This window comes from Eulemur rufifrons, chromosome 17 (genome assembly GCF_041146395.1).
Source record: "Eulemur rufifrons isolate Redbay chromosome 17, OSU_ERuf_1, whole genome shotgun sequence".
NCBI classification, from domain to species: Eukaryota; Metazoa; Chordata; class Mammalia; order Primates; family Lemuridae; genus Eulemur; species Eulemur rufifrons.
The window spans coordinates 501,169-507,722 of record NC_090999.1 but is presented as its reverse complement, the minus strand read 5'-3'; positions in this window follow the sequence as shown (position 1 = coordinate 507,722).

Below are 6,554 nucleotides of genomic sequence, written 5' to 3'. Positions count from 1 at the left end.
CCACGGGGTCCCGGGCGGCAGCCGTTCTGCTAAGGCCAGGGCCCACCCTCAGCCCCACGGGCCGCGCCACGCCTGCACGCCCCGCCCCCGCTCACGGCGCCACCGCAGGGCACCGCGTGCTCCTCCACAGCCCGGGGTCGCTGACGGCGGAGGCAGGCGGGGAGGGCACCGGGACGGCCAGGCTGAGGGACGGGGCCCCCGAGCCGCGCTGTGGCCCGTCGCGGGGAGGTTTGGGGAGACACGGAGGGCGGCAGCTCGCGCCACGTGAAGACGCTGCCACCGGGTGCCCCGGGGCTCCGTCGGCAGCGCAAGGACACAGCGGGGGTGGACGCAGGTTCATCCTGCCAGACGGGCGCGGCGGGAGACGGTGGCTTCTCCCGATGTCCAGCACCAGGCCGGCCCGCGCCCGTTTAGACGTTTGCTGAAGGGCACAGTGGCGTCCCCACCGAGGCCACGCGTTCCCCAAAGGTGCCACTGAGGCATCGGTGTGCGCGGCTGGAGAAGGCACGGGCACCTGTGTGTCCTCTCCCTCCAGGGTCTCCCTGAAGGGTCTCCCAGGCTCAGACGCCACCGGCCCCCAGCTGGCCAGGGTGGGCGTCTCACCCAGCCGCCACATTTCTGCGGAAAACCATCCTTGACTGGACCAGATGTTCGAAACAAAGCCATGTCGGGCACACGCGTGTCCTCAGGCAGGGGACGGTGGGCTCCGTGATCTGCACCTCGACAGCGGGGACCCCGCCCGCAGGGCCCCTGGTGCCTGCGCACGGGGACAGGTGCTCTGGCACAGGCTGCGCCCGCGCATAGCTTCCCTGTCCCTGCCGCCTCCCGTCCTTCCGCGTTGGCTCCCGGGAGGGGCTGTGCGCAGACGGAGTGACCCAGGGGCTCTGCCTGCCCCGGCGCCCGTGTCCCCAGGGCTCCTGGCTCTGGAGTGAAGTCACTGCTTGGCCGGGGAGCAGAGGCAGGAGGGGGGGGAGGAGGGCTCTTCTGCTGCAGTAAATTCCTCTGCACCGCGGACGGCAGACGCCCGCCCTTGGCGCCCTCCTTGCCCCCTGGCAGCAGCTCCCACACGGCACACGTGTCACGGCCGTGCCCGGCATCTCCCACACTTCTGGGATGGGCTGCCGGGCGAGCCCAGTTTATGACGGGCCATAGCCCGCTGCAGGGAGGGAGCTGCCAAGCCCAGAGCCGCCCGGCTTTCGAGTCACCGGGCCCTGACCTTGCTGCGGGCGCTGCTGTCTGACCGAGCGGGAGCAGCCGCGGCGGAGCCGGGCTCAGCCTGTGCAAAAGGCCGTGCGCTGAGGTCTGCGGGAGGCACCAGCTCGGAACAACAGTGATGTAGCCCCCGCAGCACTGTCAGGAGGGTTGTGGGCCCAGGCGGCACCCAAAGCCCACCCAAAGGCGGCAGGTCAGATGTGGGGGCACCAGGCCCGGCCACCTGGGCCCTCGCGGCGCAGCCCCAGCTGTGTGGCCGAGGGGCGTCCACTGTGCCCCCGTGCCCCACCCTGTGTCCTTGGCCTCTCTCACAATAAGACAGGGCTCCTGTCCGGGCTTTACTTCCCTTCTCCTCATTAAACCCTTATCAAACAATGGCGCTGTGCTGGCGAGATACCGCCGGGTGCGGAATTACACATTAACTTGCGCTAATTAATGTTTACGCAGCCGTTTATGGCAGCCGGCGCCGCGCACCTCTGACAGCCATGACAGTGGCTTCCACCAAGGTGCTGCCCGGCACCGACAGGCTGCCCTTGGAGCAGGCTGGGCCTGCCCCGGGGCTGCCGCTGCAGACGGTGGCCTCGAGGGCTGGCCGGGCCCCTCTGAGCCTGGGCTCCAGGGGGCGGGGGCCCCTCCTCACTGGGTCAGGGCTGCACCCCACACCCGGAGGCCCCCGCTTGTGTCCGTGGCCCGACCTCGGCCTGGGCTCTGGGTCCCCGCCTGGCAGCCCCTGGCTGCTCTCCACATGGTCCTCCCTCCAGGGCCAAATCCATCCCCTCCTCCCCCGCCCAGAAGCAGCCTCAGCCCACACCTTCCGTCCTCCCACCGACCTGCTGTCCAGGCTCAGCAGTGGCCTCCACGTGGCCACGTCCCAGGGCTGGCCCCTCGGCTCCTACCTCCCCTCCCTCCCCGGGTCCGGCAGCCTCAGTCCCGACTTCCTGGGCACTGTGTCTCCACCCCGGGGTCCTCCCTTCCTCGGGGGTCTCAGCTCAGAGTCACCTCCTCTGAGAAGCCCCCCAGCCTGCCCCATCCCTTTCCCCAAATGACATCACCCTCCTGGGCCCGCTGTCCCTCCCCTCCTCCAGGACCACTTTGAGGCCTCCCAGACCTGCCCAGTGGCCGAGTCTTCCCAAGAGCAGACGGTCTGCAGGACGGGCAGGGGAGGGAGAGACCCTGCTGGGGGGGTCGCCCCTGCCCCCCAGGCCCAGATGGGCTGCCCGAGCCCCAGTCAGGGGCTCTGTCTTCCGGGGGCCCTGCCCCCGCCCCGCCTCCCCCCGGAATAAGTCTCGTGGTCCTGGTGGGGCTGCTGGGTGGACCCCTGCGCTGCCCACCGAGGGGCTCACTGGTCCCTCTTGCAGGGCCAGCCTGGGGCATGCACCTGTTCACTCCCAGGCCCCCGCCAGGGCTGCGAGTCAGGGTTAGGGGTGGGGTCGAGGAGGGGGTGCCGCCCCCATCCCTGGGGGCAGGGTGTGCTTGGGCACCGGGGCTGTGCGAGGCTGAACCCGCAGTGTCTGCGTGCACACGGGCCAGTGCACACAAGGGCGCCCAGGGTGGGCCCCGCGGGGTGCGCACAGGACCCTGCGCGAGCTCGTGCCCCCGCCCTGGACCCAGCAGATGCCCCCAGGACCCCTCGCCGCCCTCCCCTGCCCAGTCCTGCTCCACCAGGGCCCTCAACCCATCGCAACCGTGGGGGCCGCGGGGGCCGGGCCTGGGCAGGTGGGCGCGGCCTGCAGGGCGGGGGCGGGGGGGGCCCCAGGCCGACCATCCCTGGCGTCACTGCCCACTGCAGGCAGGTGACTGAGGCCAAGGATGGAACCGCCCAGGTGCGACCATGCTGGAAACCGGGGCACGCTGCGTCAGTCGGGAGGCCTTCTCACTGTTCACTGCGTCGGTGCGGCTGCTGTGGCCTCACCGTGTCGGAGGGGCACAAGAGCAAGGGGCACTTTGGAAGTCTGGGTGGCCAGGCCTTCGCTCCCAGCCCCTGAGCAGACGGCCAAGGAGCCTCAGGGGTTGGGGCCACTCGATGCCGCCTCCGGCCCCTTCCCCACTGTGGCGTGGGGCTGCCCCGGCCGAGGCCGGTGACGTCTGCTCGCTGAGCCTGTGCAGCCAGCAGTGACGGCCCCCCTTTCCACGGGGGGCGGGGGTGGCACTGTCAGCCCCGGAGTCACACCTGCCCCCTGCCAGCCAGGCTGGGAGTCCCCGGCCCAGTCCCCACGGACAGGTCACACTGAGCTGTGCGGGGCCAGGAGGGCCCCGAAAGGCTGCTTCCCCTCATATCTGCTTGAATCCTTTCCTTTTCTTGAAGTTTTTTTTTTTTTTTTTTTTGGTCAACTAACAAAGGATGTTCCTGGACCTGCCTCAAGAGCCCTCGGCTGGCCCCAGATGTCCCCTGGGAGCACAGCCCCCGTGGTGGGTGTCCGCTCGCCGGCCCTGCTGGCCCTGCCCCTGCTGCAGGTGACCCTGGGGGGCGAGGCCCACCCGGCTCCAGCCCCACCCGGGCCCTCCGAGTTCGCAGCTGCACAGGTTCTCGGCCGGTGGACCTGGAGTCGGCCGTCTCCCCGGGGAGGGTCGGCATGTCGGCAGGGGAGTTCAAACCCGGGAGGCCTCGGGGTCTGGGTGCCCTCAGGTGGGAGCACCCCGAGCCCTCACGTGACACCCCAGCTCCTCCAGCCAAACTCCTGGACCCCAGAAAAGGCCAGAGGGGGCGGCTGTGTCACGACAGCGGCCCAGGGGGACGGGGCTGCAGGGACAGGACTGCTCAGTGCAGCGGGGCAGGGCCAGGGACCGGCAAAGGCAGGTGCCAGGTGCACCGGGCTCAGGCGTGACGCGACAGGGGCCGTGCGACCTGCACCCTCAGCACCGTGCGGCCGCCTGCGGGAGCCGGGTCGCGGGGTCGGGCGTGGCGCGATGTGCGCCCGAGCTGTCTTGTCAGGGGAGCAGGGCGAGCGCTGGGCAGGCGCGGAGGGTCTGCTGCCCGCGGACGTGAGGGCGACGGGGCCCCGAGAACAGGGAAAGTGGGGACCCCACGGAGCCCCACAGGCTCCTCCCGGTGTGGAGGCTGCCAGGGGGTGGCCCGGGAGCAGGACACACAGTTTGGGGCTTTCTGTTGAGGGTCCCTGAGCCCAGAACTCCAGGGACAGCAGGTCTGACTGATGCTCTCAGGGGACCCTGGAGCCCAGGGACGGCCCCGTGGCCACCGGCCCGTGCTGTCCTCCCAGGTGCGGGGGAGGGGCCCAGAGTCTGGGACTCCCGGCCCGCGGGTCCCGTGGGGGCTCTGAGGGGGCCCCCTGTCAGGCGCGCTGGGGCCGGGTCCTCATGCACAGGGGAGAAAGGACCGATGCCAGGAGCCGTCCCCAGAGCCTGGTCGGCCGTCAGGGCTCCGATGGGCCCAGAGGATCCTCGGATCATTTTACAGCCGTCACCTTTAGTCACCTGCTCGCTGGCAGGAGGTGAGGGGTTGAGGAAGCGTAAACAGCCGCGAACGGGAGCCGGGCGCTCCTGCCCGCGAGGCCGTGGGAGGGGCGGGTGCCTGGCACTTCCACTTTCGCAGCTGGTTTCATTTTTATGTGTTTTAACTCACGCAGTGGGCAGGGCGGGCGGCACCCGCGGCGGGGGGTCAGGTGCGGGCCTCCCACGTGGGGCCCTGCTGAGCGGCCTCTCCCCGGACCGGGAGCGGCAGAGGGCACCGCTGCTTCCCGCACACACGTCCTTGCCGCTGCCGGGGAGGGGCGGGGGCTGGGCCGGCCCCCCAGGAGGGCCCCCGGCAGCACACGCCACCCTGGAGGGTGTCCGGCCTCGGGTCCAGGCTGCAGGAGCCCCCCCTCCCAGGGCCCGGCCCAGCACGGAGCCCACAAGGGCCGGGACCACTCAGAGCTGGGGGGGCAGAGCGGGTGGGGACCCAGGGCCGCACCTGCTGGCCACGTCCGGCGCCCCTTCTGCGTCCCGCTCTGGGCAGAGAGAGTGTCCGTGGCCCTCGAGACTCCCCAAAGGCCTTGCATCTCAGGAGTGGCCAAGGAGACCCCGGGGAGCCGGGCCGGCGAGCACCTGCCCAGCGCACGGCCCTCATGGGCAGCCGCCTGCGCGTCACACAGCTGTGTGCCTGCTGGTGTGACAGAGGCCGTCCCACCTGGCCCGGCGTGTCAGCAGCCACACTGGCCTCGTCTGTTGGAAAGCCCTTCCCGCTGTCTGCCTGGTCTCCCGTCTGTGCCGGGGGCACCGAGGCCACGACTGGGTGGGCACTCCAGGCCCAGCTGAGTGGGCGGAGCCCGAGGTCAGAGGGCACTGAGGGCTGCGTTCTGTGGGGCCACCGGCTGCTGCGAGACCAAGACGTGACTTTCCTCGGGTCAGCCAGGCCTACCCAAGGGAGCGTGATGTCAGGGTGGGGAGGGGAGGCTCCTAACAGCCGATGGCCCCAGACCCGCTTGCGTGATGTGGGGGTGAGGGGGAGGGGTTGAGGGGAGAGAGGGCCTGGGCCGGTGGGGGCGGCTGGGCTCCCCCCAAGGGCTGTGGCACGTTGAGCCCGAGCTCCTCCGGCCATGCGGGGTCCCGTGTGCGCTGGGTGTCTGCGCCGTGGTTGGCACCGGGCATGCCTGGTATCCACGTGGGACCCCACCGCGGCGTCCTGGCCGGGGCCTTTCCTAACTGCTCGTTGGTCTGTTTCTGCAGCCCCTGCTGCCCCCACGTCCTTCAGGGGCTCCACTCCAGCGCCGTGGCGGGCGCCTCCGGCCCGTCCGCTCCAGCATCTCTTCTGGGGGTCCCAGAGCGCCCTGGCCCTCTCTGGGCCGGTGTCTGAGGACAGGGGGTCTCAAGCCTGGCACGCAGAGCCTGCCACAGCCCGCGTGGAGCCCGGCCGGCGCCTGTGCCTGGGCGGCAGCCATGCACCTACTTGGGCACGGCCGGGGCCTGGTGGCCCCAGGGTTGTGTCCCCTCTCGTCCTGCCTCTGTGGCCCTCGGTGGCTCAGGCAGCTCTGGGAAGGTACCGGGAAGCAGAAGGTCGGGGAAAGTGACTTTGTTCTGCCGTGGCCTGGAGCGGCTGCCAGGCCTTATCAGGAGGAAGGTCTGCCCGAGGTCACACCCGCCATGCTGACCCCAGCGTTGACATTGCGGGCCCCGGGGCATGCTGGGGGCTGTGCGCTCAAGCGTGGGCTCCCGGTAGGCCGAGGGCCTTGCGGCGCCTGTGTGCTGGCCCTCGGGGTCTTCCAGCAGCCTTTGCTGCCCTCTGCCCTTTACCTGGCCGGAGGCCAAGGCCTCAGTGTCTCATGCCCTGGACAGCCTGGCTCTGGCCTGGTACGCCACGCACTTGGTGCCAAACCAAGTTTAGGATAGGGGTGAGCGGGCCAGGA